This window comes from Equus quagga, chromosome 10, assembly GCF_021613505.1.
Source record: "Equus quagga isolate Etosha38 chromosome 10, UCLA_HA_Equagga_1.0, whole genome shotgun sequence".
Taxonomy (NCBI): domain Eukaryota; kingdom Metazoa; phylum Chordata; class Mammalia; order Perissodactyla; family Equidae; genus Equus; species Equus quagga.
The window spans coordinates 61220836-61234833 of NC_060276.1; positions in this window are offsets into that span (position 1 = coordinate 61220836).

Genomic DNA, 13998 nt, shown 5'->3' on the forward strand with positions numbered 1-13998 from the left:
AATATGAATAGACCAATCACAAGTAAAGCAATTCAAATAGTGATCAAAACCTCCCAAAAAACAAAACCCCAGGACCAGATGATTTCTCTGGTGAATTCTAGAAAACATTCAAAGAGATTTAATACCTATCCTTCTCAAACTGTTCCAACAAATTGACGAGGATGAGATGCTTCCTAACTTAATTTATGAGGCCAACATCACTTTGATAACAAAACCAGGCAAGGACAACACAAAAAAAGAAAATTACATGCCAATATTGCTGATGAACATAGATTTAAAAGTCCTAAGCAAAATATTAGCAAATCAGATACATCAATACATTAAAAGGAATATAACCACAACCAAGTTGGATTTATTCCAGGGATGTAAGGATGGTTCAACATCTTCAAATCAATCAATGTGATACACCACATTAACAAAATGAAGAACAAAAATCGTGTGATCATCTCAATAGATGCAGAAAAATCATTTGACAAGATTCAACATCCTTGAGAATAAAAACTCTCAATAAAATGGGCATAGAAGGAAAGTACCTCAAAATAATAAAGGCCATATATGACAAACTCACAGCCAACATCATACCCAATGTTGAAAAATTGAAATCTATTCCTTTGATAACAGGAACCAGACAAGGATGCCTACTCTCGCCACTCTTATTCAACATAGTAATGGAAGCCATAGCTAGAGTAACCAGGCAAGAAAAAGAAATAAAAGCTATCGAAATAGGAAAGGAAGAAGTAAAACTATCACTACTTGCAGATGACATGATTCCACATACAAAAAACCCTACAGGATCCACCAAAAAATATTAGACAGAATTAACGAGTACAGTAAAGTTGCAGGGTACAAAATCAATATATAACAGTTGCATTTCTATACACTAAAAACAAACTAAGAGAATGAGAAGTAAAGAATACAATCTCCTTTACATTGGCAACAGTAATAATAAAATACCTAGGAATATATTTAATCAAGGAGGTGAAGGACCTATACACTGAAAACTATAAGACGTTATTGAAAGAAATTGAAGAAGACATAAAAGACATGGAAAGATATTCCATGCTCATGGATTGGAAGAATAAACATAGTTAAGATGTCCATATTACCTAAGACAATCTACAGATTCAATGAAATCTTAATCAGAATTCCAATGACATTTTTCTTGGAAATAGAACAAAGAATCTTATAATTTAAATAAAGCAACAAAAGACCCTTAATAGCCAGAGAAATCCTGAGAAAAAAGATCAAAGCTGGAGGTACCACACTTCCTGATGTCAAAATGTACCGCAAAGCTATAGCAATCAAAATAGAATGCTACTGGCAGAAAATCAGACACACAGGTCAATGGAACAGAAGTGGGAGCACAGAAATATACCCATAAATCAATGAACAGCTAATTTTCAACAAAGAAACCAAGGACATACAATGGAGAAAGGAAGTCTTCTCAATAAATGGTGTTGGGATAACAGGACAGCCCCATGCAAAAGAATGAAAGTGGACCATTATCTTATACCATACTCAAAAATTAACTCAAAATGGATTAAAGACTTGAACGTAAAACCTCAAACCATAAGATTCCTAGAAGAAAACATAGGTAGTACACTCTTTGACATTGGTCTTAGCAGTATCTTTTTGAATATCATGTCTCCTCAGGCAAGGGATACAAAAGGAAAAACAAATGGGACATCAAACAAAAAGCATCTGCATGACAAAGGAAACCATCAACAAAACAAAAAGACAACTCATTAACTTGGGTAAAATTTTTACAAATCATACATTTGATAAGGAGTTAGTATCCAAAATATATAAAGAAATAATACAACTCAAAAATAACAACAACAACAAAACAAACAACCCCATCAAAAAACAAGCAGAGGATCTGAAGTGACATTTTTCCAAAAAGGATATAGAAATTGCCAGCAGGGAATGAAAAGATGTTCGACATCACTAATTATTCAGGAAATTCAAATCAAAACTGCAATGAGATATGACCTCATGCCCCTCAGAATGGCTATTATTTAAGTCAAGAAATAAGTGTTGGAGAAGATTGGAGAAAAAGGAACCTTCGTACACTGTTGGCGGGAGTGTAAATTGGTGCAGCCACTATGGAAAACATATGGAGCTTCCCCAAAAATATAAATACCATATGATCCAACTATTCCACTTCTGGCTCTTTATCCAAAGAACATAAATACACTAATTCGAAAAGATATATACACCCCTATTTTCATTGCAGCAATATTCACACTAGCTGAGACTTGGAAGCCACCTAAGTGTCCATCAAATGATAAATGGTTAAGGTAGATGTGGTGTGTACATATATAATGGAATACTAAGCCAAATAGGAAGACAAAATTTTGCCATTTGTGACAACATAGATGGATTTGAGGGTATTATGCTAAGTGAAATAAGTCCGATGGAGGAAGAAAATTACCACACGATTTCACACATATATGGAAGATAAACAAACACACACATAGATACAGAGAACAGACTGGTGGTCACCAGAGGGGAAGGGGGTGGAGGGAAGGCTAAAAGGATAAAGGGGCACATATATATGGTGATGGATGGAAACTAGACTTTCGGTGGTGAATACAATGCAGTCTATAAAGAAGTCAGAATATAACAACATATACCTGCAATTTATGTAATGTTATATAAACCAATGTGGCCTCAATAAAATAAATAAATAAATAAAATTATATTTCAAAAAGTATGACTTTAAAGAATATAATTATATTATCCAACTGTCACCAACAGCCATTCTGGACTGATCCAGCATGGGTCTATGAGTAGGCTTCATCAAAGTGGACATTTAATAGCTCAAGCAATAGACCTTAAACGAAGTTCACATCATATCTGACAACTTAGGGTGACAGTGATAGACAAATGTATATGATGTGACTGAAAAGTAAAATGAATGTTTTTAAAAACATCAGATTTATATCTAAATGAGTTTTACTCCCTTCAAAATTGTTGCCTTGTAAGGTAATATACTACAAAAATTATTTTTCCACTGCTCAAATCATTTCAAAAATCATCTTTAGGAACAGCTTCCAGATTGGATGATCCATCTATTTACAACTGATGACATGGAAATTTGGCTACTTCTTTCTTTACACTTTTAGCTGTTCCATTAAAAAAGTGTAGGGCACTGTCTGATAAAAGAAACAAAGAACCAGCAGACAACCAGATAAACACATATACTTTCCACTAGGAAGGGTAGAGATAATTGCACCATGGAGCATACTTGTCGCAAACTAATTTGCAAATTTGTTATTAGTTAATGTCCTTTGCACTTGACAGCATAGTCAAGCTCCAGTCAGCTCGACCAAATTCCTACTGTTGGCTAACTCTTTGCTATGGATGTAGAGAAAATAGTCTCTTTTTTCATGCTTGGCTAATTGGCTATAATGGTAGCTGATCACTTACCACCTCTATTTTCCCGTCTATGACCCAGAAAAGAAATTTTAGACTTCTTTAGAAATGGAGAAGTGACCCTAATTAGACACTAGACCTTAAGTGGTTTGTGCAAAGAGCAGTTCTACATTACTAGAAGTATTCAAGTGAAGAGCAAACAATCACTTGATAAGGCTGTTGTAGAGAGCATTTCTGCCCAGGGTGGAGAATTGTATTATGAATTTCAAGATTCCTTCCAATTCTGAGGTTCTGTGATCTTCTCTTTAATTTATTGTTTATTAAGTTCTTTCTTTCACTCAAGACTCCTACTTTCTCCGTGTCTAATTTGCCTTCAGTTTCCATCTTAACAGGCAAATTATTTAAAACTCAAACGCATAGCCTCTATAGCTGATCCAAGAGAGATTTCAGAGAAAAACCCTGCTATAGTCCCAATGACAAATCTGTCTGTGCTCAACATAGAAGGACTACAGTGAAGAAGTGAGCAAAGCATGATGATGGACAAACTGGATAGTTCCCCAAACTCCCCAGCAACAGATCTTATGAGATTGTTAAATTATTTTAGTAGAATTCTTAAAATATTAAAAACATGTCTATTCAAATATAGATAAAAAATTTTCAAAGCCAAATAAAAAAGCACTATTTTGAATTAGCTTTTGACTATCTATCCCAAATGGGGCATGATAATCTCTAAAGGTGATCATTCAAAAACGATTTGTATTTGGTCTTAGAGGGTGTATAGTTCTTATATTTAAATACACATGCCTCGAATATCCTGGGAATTTACTTCAAATTGAACAATGAAGCAAAACTAAAAGGGCTGCTTATGGAACTTCTGCATCCTGACCTCTGACTCAACTCTTTGTAGCTGCTTCATTCCACCCTGCCAATGAATTACCTCACCTTTCAGCTGATGGAAAGAAACAGTCAAAAGCAGGGGTGATCTCTTTCCCTAAACATTTTGGTTCACATCTTCTCTTGCAGTTTCATACCTCCCCTTGAGAAGAGTTAATGGAACTTCAAATGCCTTTTCTTCACAGCCCCCCTGGGCTATGTTAATTCCAGGCCATATTTTTCTAAAGTCAATACTTACACAATATAGGTGATAATGTCAATAAAAATTTGAATTCAAGATTTTCCATGAGCAATATGGATAATACAGATATGTTTAATTACCTTTAATACAATAGCTAAGATTCTAGTTAGAGGTCATTATGTCTTGCAAAATCAAAGGGCTAATCAAAGGTTATCAACTCTGGTTACACATGAGAATCACTTTGGTAGCTTTTAAACGTATATAGTCAGGGCCTCTTCCCCAGTTTCAGATTTTATTAGTCTGTATTTGGCATAGAAATCATTTTTAGAAGTGCCCAAGAGATTAAAATATGCAGCCAGCTATGGTAGAAAATCACTGGGGAGATGATTTGGAGATAACTTCATGCTCTAGATTTATGCGACTGTTGTTTTCTACTATAACTGATCTTCACTATAGAAATACTAACTTTAAAGCAATTTGAATGAACAATTCAGTCAAATGAACCCTGCTGTAAAACAAAAAGAAGGTTCCTTTTAAATAATTTTTCCAGATTGGTTTACCCCACACACACACTTTTCTTTAATAATATTGACAGCTCTTACTTGCATGATAATACCAAAAGTGACCATATTCTAAATATGATGGAATGGACACAGCATTTGTAAACAAAAGATCTGGATTTGACTCCTGGCTCTACCATTTCCAGGCTGTGAAATCTTGGGCAAGTCATTTAAGCTCTCTGCACTTCCATTATATTATCTGTAACATGAGGTGATAATCCTATTTATCTCACTGAGCTATGAGGATTATATGAGATTCGTGCAGTTAGAGAGAGACAAGAACTCAGATACCAGCTGGGTGCTCCATCAGAGGCTCCCAAGACACTCTCCAGCTTGGTTGGGTCACTAGAGACTCTATTGTTGTTGGCAGTTGATATTTTGGTGCAATCAGTCCCCTGAGAAATGGACCTAAATTAAACTAAAAAATAAATGGATAATTCAGCAAGAATTTTCATTTACATGAAGAATCATCTTTCCCCAAAAGACAGACTAACATGCTGACTAATCGGCATAGTCTTTCATTTTACTAATACAAATACTACTACTAATAATAATATATTTACTACTTATTAAGTTCCAGATACTGTTCTAGATGCTTTATGATTATTACTTTATTTATTGTACACTACACTATGAGGTATTATTATGACTATTTTAAAAACAAAAAACAAAAACACCTGAGGTTCAGAAAGTTTTAAAAGTTTTCCATGGGCTGGTGGTTAAGTTCACATGCTCTGCTTCAGTGGCCTGAGGTTTCACCAGTTCAGATCTTGGATGCAGCCCTAGCACCGCTCATCAAGCCATGCTGAGGCAGTGTCCCGCATAGCAGAACTAAAAAGGACCTACAACTAGAATATACAGCTATGTACTGAGGGGCTTTGGGGAAGAGAAGAGAAAAAAAAAAGAAGATTGGCAACAGATGTTAGCTCAGGGCCAATCTTTTAAAAAAAATCATTACACAGCTAGTAAATAATAGAAGCAATATTCAAATCTTGGTCTTTTTTACTCCAAATGTCATGCTTTTAACCATTACTTTCCAGATGCTTGCCTGGTAAACTCAGTGTCAGGAGGAGAAGGAATTGGAGTTGGATGATTTGAGAGGCTAAGCCATAAAGTTGGGATGTGATCAACCCATCTCCACTGAAATAATAGACCTAAGGAGGACTGGAATACCTGAGCCAGCTGGCTGGAGCACCCTTTCCCATAGAAGGCTGTAGGAAGAAACACTGGCATTTCCTCAGCCTCTCAAGTCACAGTCTTCCCTATACTCCTTGCAGATCATCTCCATTTAGTCCACAGATTTTCTCCAGGCAGAGTGCAATGTGTAAGTTGTTTTTGCCTTTGTGCTCCAATTTAAGGATTTTAATACAATCGTGCTTTGCCAAAGCATCACAGTCACCTTGACTGGACTTAGAACTTCCTATCTTCCTCAGCCACTCATTTACTGACTATACCTTCGAGAGCTCATCAGTCCTACATTGCATTTGGATATAGTTTTGGAAAAGCCTTATTTCAAAGTTTTAAGTTGTCTATAAAAGCGCTTTAAAAACTATAAAATACCTATATTACAGTACACATAGTTTGTTCCTCTGAAAAATGTAGTGTGAAAGAGGTAAAAAGATAGATTTAAAGCATTTAACAAGATTATTGTCACCTAATTATCACCTTAAAGCCAGGAGCAAAAAATGTTTCTGCCTAGAGTATGTTTTGGAAGCCCATATTAAAAATTTTCTTCCTGTCTTTCCTTTCTTGAAATGTTAGCTATCAAAAAGTAGTAATTTCTGTTGAGAGACTTAATGTTGGCAGTGACTATGGCTCTGTGACAAATATTCTGAAGAGATTCAGGATTCTCACATACTGAATTCCAGGACACTCAGGATATTTCAGAATTAAGAAGTTATAGTACAACAGTAGAGTAAATCAAAAGCAAATTAGCTCGAGATCAGAAACTTTCAATAGCAGTTATTAATCAGAGGTCTATTACACAGTTAAATCCTTGTGTGTGTGTGTGTGTGTGTGTATCTTTATGGAGATATAATTCACATACCATACAATTTACCCATTTAAAATGTATTCATTGACATTTAGCATATTTAGAGGGTGCAACCATCACCACAATCAATTTTAGGATATTTTATATCACTTCAAAAAGAAAATCAGTACTCATTAGCAGCCACTCCTCATTTATCCCCATCTACTCCCCTTAGCCCTAGGCAACCATTAATCTATTTTGTGTCTCTACAGATTTGCCTATTCCGGACATTTCATATAAATGGATACATAAAACATGTGGTCATTTGTGATTGGGTTCGTTTCCTTAGCATAATGTTTTCAAGGTTCGTTCATGTTGTAGCATGTATCAGTACTTCACTCCTTTTTATAATCAAATAATATTCCATTATATGGATATAGAACATTTTGTTTATTCATTTATCAGTTGATGGGCATCTGTACTTTTTTCACTTTGGCTATTATAAATAATGCTGCTAGGAACAAATTTTTGTGTGGACATTTGTTTTAGCTTCTCTTGGGTATAAATACATAGGAGTTGCATTGCAAGGTCATATGGTAATTCTATGTTTAATATTTTGAGGTACAGTTCCTCAAAATACCAAACTATTTTCCACAGAAGCTGCACCACTTTACATTCCCACCACAATTTATGAATATTCCAATTTCTCCACATCCTTGCCCATGTGTTTTTTCCATTTTTGTTTTTGCTTTTGTAAAATTATTATATCCATCTAGTGGGTGTGCAGTGGTATCTCAATGTGGTTTCCATTTACATTTTGCTAATGACTAATGATATTGAACATCTTTTCATGTGCTCATTGGTCATTTGTATGTTCTCTTTGAAAAATGTCTGTTCAAATTCTTTGCCCATTTTTAAAATGGATTAATGTCTTTGTATTGTTTAGTTTTGAGTTATTTATATATTATAGATCTAACTCCCTTATTAAGTATATGATTTGGAAATATTTTCTGCCATTCCGTGGGCTGTCTTTTCAAAAGTTTTAATTCTGATGATGTCCAATTTATTTTTTATTTTGTCATTTGTTCTTGTGGTGTCATATCTAAGAAAGTTTTCCCTAACTCAAATCCTTCTTTGCAGCCAAAGCAACAACAGCAACAATAACAAAAACAATAAAACAAACAAAAAAGCACAAAGACATATGGGCCCAGGACCCACACTGTAAAATCTTGTAAAGCAAGACCACTGTTCTATCACAGTTCTCAACCACTTTTTGCTGCTCTCACAGACAGACCTGAACCATAAAAAAATAGTTGCAAATCTCTTCTTTCTCTATCTGCTGCCCCAAATCAGGAGAACCAGTATTGCCATGATTCACTCAAAAAGAAAAGCTTCTGATATTCTCATTCATTAATAATAATAGCTATTATTTCATTGGACAACTTCTCTTACCCAGATACCTTGCATACATTATCTTTAATCTTCACAACAACCCCACAAAATAGGTTATTTTACCCTTTTCACAGATGAGGAAACTAAGGCCCAGAGAGTTTAAATTGCCTAAGGCCACACAACTGAGAAGTACCAGAGCTGAAATTTCAATCTAGGACTGTTTGGCTCTAGAGTCAACCTATATATCATGCTGCATTATCACATCTACTATCGAGGCAGTAATGTCTAATAGTTAAGAGTCTAGGTTCTGAAGACAAAGTAGCTTCCTTTTCCTTTTTTCCCCATTTTTTTTGTGAGGATCAAACAGGGCCATTCATGTAAAGCACTGCTTAGAAAAATGCTTGGTGCAGAGTTCGTGCTCAAAAATTATTATCCATTATTACTCAGATGTGTTTGCTTTTTAAAGGAGAACATCTGAGAGGGGCTAAACAACAGTAATTGATAACTTCTTTATGAAACTCAGTTTCTTATCCATAAAATTAGGGAAATATCTGTGTTGTCAACTCCACAGGTTATATTTATTTGTTCATTCAATCATAAAGCGTTTATTGAACACTTACATTGCAGGAATGTAATTTGCAGTAAGGAACAGGACGGGTAAGATTCTTGCTTTCATGAAGTTATTGATGACAAGCAAACAAACAAAAAGATGAATAAAATAATTTTTTAGACATAGATAGTGGGTTTTGTAGGCCACTGCATGATGGGTTCTTTACAGGTGATGGTACAGAGTCTGTATTGCATTTTAAGGGGGATGAGAAACTATTGAAGAATTTTAAGTAAAACAGTGATTGGATTTCACTAATGTTTTAAAAAGTTATATCTAACTGCTGGGTAGAGAACTGATTGTTAGGAGGCAGGGGCCACATATTTAGGCCTTTTAGACCAGGGCATAGTTAAAGTGAAGATGATATAATATAATGAATATGGCAACACTTTGTAGACTGTAAAGAATACAAATTTTTCTTCAAAAGATAAAGAATTGGTTATGGTGGAATTTTTTCACATGGTGAGAGGGCCAATGAAAGAGATGTGCAAATACAATTACATAGAAAACAGGATGGTCCACCAATGAATTATACAGACAACATCTTTTTTGGCTCAAAGTTCCCTGATATCTGGAACTTAAACTACCAGTACTGACTTTCAGCAGGTATGCACCAGTACAGTTACTAAAATGTTGAAATGCTTTTGTGTTGATTGATAAGTAGCCATTGCATTGAGCCTCCTGAGTGCTCCCCAACATGTGGTGGTATCTAAGTATTTTTTAAGACTTCATCTTTAATTTCATAAAGTAATTCTGCCCCAAAAGTATCCAAGTCTCTCACTCTGGATTATGTTTCCTCCTGAAGAATTCTGTTCCATTGCTTAATATTATGCCACAGATCATGATAATTTGATAATGGCTCTGACCAGGTAGAAAGAAATTTCTGAAAAACTTGAAGAAAGAATTGGAGAGGAGGTTATATTACATCTACTTAGGATGAATTGTTAAAGTTAAAAGGTAGCTCAGTCAATTCTCTCATTTTACAGATAAGGAAACTGAGGTACACAAAGAGCAAGGTATTTTTTTTTGAAGATCACACTGCTAGTTTATTCATTCATTCACATTTTTTATTTGGTGCCTTGTAATAGATGTCATAGATATTACTATGAATAAGACATAGTTTTACTTTCATTATGTCACAATTTAACCTGTTCCTCACATTCTTGTTACTATAACTTTCCCTTTGAAACCTGAGGGCTAAAATCCTCCACAAGATGTGCAAATGGGATGTTTGTGAGGGTACAATGAAAAGTATAAAATACGCTATAACTATGAGGCATACTTTTTATAAAAATCACTTGCTCTGGCAATCATGTGGCATGTAGAATGGTGTGGTGTTAATAATTGAGTCAATTCCTTTATCAGATATCTTACTTAAGACCAGAGGACACTCAAGTTTTAAATTTTGTTTTTGGATCTTGAGGAGGAATTTTTAGCCATTCTTTTCCTGATTGCTGAAGATACAAAAGAAGCTAATCTGTGCCATTTCTTTGATGATTGATTTTACACATCTTCATGGGATATGAGCCTACAGCACACACTCTCATGATGAAACCATATATTAGCCCAAAGATCAGCTCTAGCATTCTGAATCTGGTTTTCTTCATTTTAGAAGAAGAAAGGGAATTGCAATGCAGAAAAGCGTGGCATTGAGCCAGGAGAGTTTGCTGTCAGCCTTTGAGCCCAAGAGGCAAAGACTCTATTTTGATTATATGATAATAACATGCATTTTTAAATGTTCATATAAATTGTGGATGAAAAACTTAGTAGCTCAAACTAAATAAAACAAAAAGCTAAATCTGATTGCTTTCTCTGAATACCATATTTCTTAGGGGGAAATATAGATATGAAAAGTATCCTTGTTTTATGGCAAAAATAATGACACACAGCTTTTTAGCAAAAGCCAAATTTTCCAAATAAAAATATATAACAGTTACCATACACACCCCGGGATCACCATCAAGCTGTCTGTATTGCCTTAAACATCAACACAACTCTTGAGTGAAATTGCTTAATTTATATCATCCAAATCAAAGTGTCTATAACCATAAGGCGTTGACCTATTCTGCCGTATCTTTGTGTGGCAATTCCAAAAGCTAATGGAACTGCACTCTTTCTATCAAAACCTTTGGAAAATATTTCCTGCCAAACCAAATGAAAATAGCAGAAGACTATAGGAAACTTCAGAGTAAGATTTGTTGGTTTAGATATTATTGCATATTCTTTTTTCATTGAATGAACATGACTGCACAGAAAAACATTTGAAGACAGTAATTTCCAACTAAGGTACGTCAATCTTCTCTTAAATAAGTCATGCCTTGAACTGTAAAACTTCAAATCTGGATCAATTTTCTAATTGCTTGAGCTCAAAATCTAATGAGTTTCACTTAAATCTTGGATGATTTTAAGATCTACATTTTCATTCATTATAGCATTGACTGACAAAACTCAGTACATCACGTATTTGGAACAAATATTCTCTGTAGTTGGCCATGTTGTGTGATTGTGTGTGTGTGTGTGTGTGTGTGTATGTGTGTTAAATAAGACAAATTTTGAGTTTTCCTTAATGAGCAGCAAGCACCATTCAAGACAGTTTATGCATCAAAACCCTCAGGTTTTGAAGTGCCCAAGAACTATATCTTATTTCTTATGTTTCAATCTCTGTGGTTTTGTGTACATTGATGGGATATCCTTAGAGCAGAGATTGTATTTAGAATACAAGTAATGCTTGGGCCTTTAATACTGCACAATTGTTGTAGGTGAAAAAAGTTTTATGGACAATCTTTCTTCATTCTAATAATTCAATGAGGGAGAAAATCCACATTAACACTTGGCCTCATCAAACATCACAGGTGAAACCATCCAAGTATGTCAAGCAGCAGAATACAGATCCAGCCCTTTAGGGTCTGTGAAGTTCAATTTGGAAGTAGCATCCAAATAATGACACACATAATAGTAAACAGTTCCTTGGGATAAAAGCTACCCCAGTATTCTTTTCATTGCCATTGGCATGGGATATCTTTTTTGATCCATTCACTTTCAGTTTGTGAGTGTCTTTGGGTCTGAAGTGTGTCTCTTGTATGCAGCATGTATATGGGTCTTGTTTTTTATCCATTCAGCCACCCTATGTCTTTTGATTGGAGCATTTAGTCCATTGACATTTAAAGTAGCTATTGATAACTATGTACTTATTGCCACTTTGTTACATTTTTCCTGGATGTTTTAGTAGTTCTTCTATGTTCCTTTCTTCTTCTCTTGCTCTCTTCCCTAGTGATTTGATGGCTTTCTTTAGTATTCTGTTTGGGTTCCTTTTTCTTAATTTTTTGTGTATTTATTACAAGTTTATGGTTTGTGATTGCCATGAGGTTTATATACAATAACTTATGAATATAGCAATCTATATCAAATTGATGGTCTCTTAATTTTGACCTCTTACTAAAAGCCCTACTCTTACTCCCGTTCTCCCACACTTTATGTTTTTGATATCATATTTAACCTCTTTTGCGTGTGTGAGTATCCCTTAACCTCTTATCATGGAAATAGATAATGTTAGTACTTTTGTCTTTTGACCTTCATATTAGTTTCATAGCTGGTTGATCTGCTACCTTTCCGGTATATTTGCCTTTCCCATCACTTTTTTTCCTTGGTAATTTTCTTACTCCTGTTTGTGGTCTTTTCCATTTGAATAATCTCTTTATCAATTTCTTTAAGGCCAGTTTATTGGAGATACAGTACTTTAGTTTTTGCTTGTCTGGAAAACTCTTTATTTCTCCTTCCATTCTGAATGATAACATTGCTGGGTAGAGTATGTTTGGCTATAGGTTTTTTCTTTTCTGCATTTTGAATATGTTGTGCCGCACACTCTGAGACAATAAGGTTTCTGCTCAGATGTCTGACATTTTAGATTGGTGATTTTCTATGATATTTTTCTCAGTTTCCTCTTTTTTATGTTTCATGTCTCTTCTCTAGATTTTTGTTTTGTGGTTACCATGAGGTTTCTATAAAACATCTCATTGATAAAATAGTCCTTTTTCTGCTGATAGCATCTTATGTTCATTTGCCCATACAGGTTTCGTCTTTTCTTCTTCGTCTTTCATGTTTTTGTTGTCACAAATTATCCCTTCTTGTATTGTAAATTCATTACCTTATTGAAGCAGCTTTAGCCATTTTTAGTGCATTTTTCCCCTTTAACCTTTATGCTATAATTAGGTGTTTAACACCCTATTCCCATATAGAGTTGAAATTTTATTGTTCTGGCTGTCTGCTTATCATCTTACTCAAAGTTTTGTGTACGTTTGCCTTTTTGTTTGTAGTATAAAAGCGTTTTTCAACATTTCTAGTTAGGTCTAGTGGTGGTGAACTCCCTCAGCTTTTGTTTGTCTGGGAAAGTCTTTATTTCTTCTTCATATCTAAGGATAACTTTGCTGGATAGAGAATTCTTGGCTGGCAGTTTTTATCTTTTAATATTTTGAATATCTCATTCCACTCTCTCCTGGCCTGTAGAGTTTCTGCTGAGAAATCTTCTGATAGCCTAATAGAGGTTTTTTTAAGTTACTTTCTTTTTTCCCCTGGCTGTACTTAAAATTCTTTCTTTGTCATTGACTTTTGACAGCTTTAATATAATGTGCTTTGGAGAAGGTCTTTTTGTATTCAGATAATTAGGAGTTCTATTAGCTTCATGGACTATATATCCATTTCTTCCCCAGGTTTGGGAAATTCCAGCTGTTATTTCTTTAAATAAGCTCTCTGCTCCCTTTTCCCTCTCTTCTTCTCAGATACTCATTATCCTTATGTTGCATTTATTCTAATGGAGTTATGTATTTCTCATAGAGTGTATTCCTTTTTTAAAAATCTTAGTTCTATCTCTTCTTCCACCTGTGTCATTTTTAGGTATCTATCTTTGAGCTCGCTAATTCTCCATTCAAAATTGTCTGCTTTATTTTCAATGCTTTCCGCTGTATTCCTTACCTCATTTATTGAGTTCTTCAGCTCCAGAATTTCTTTTTGGTTCTTT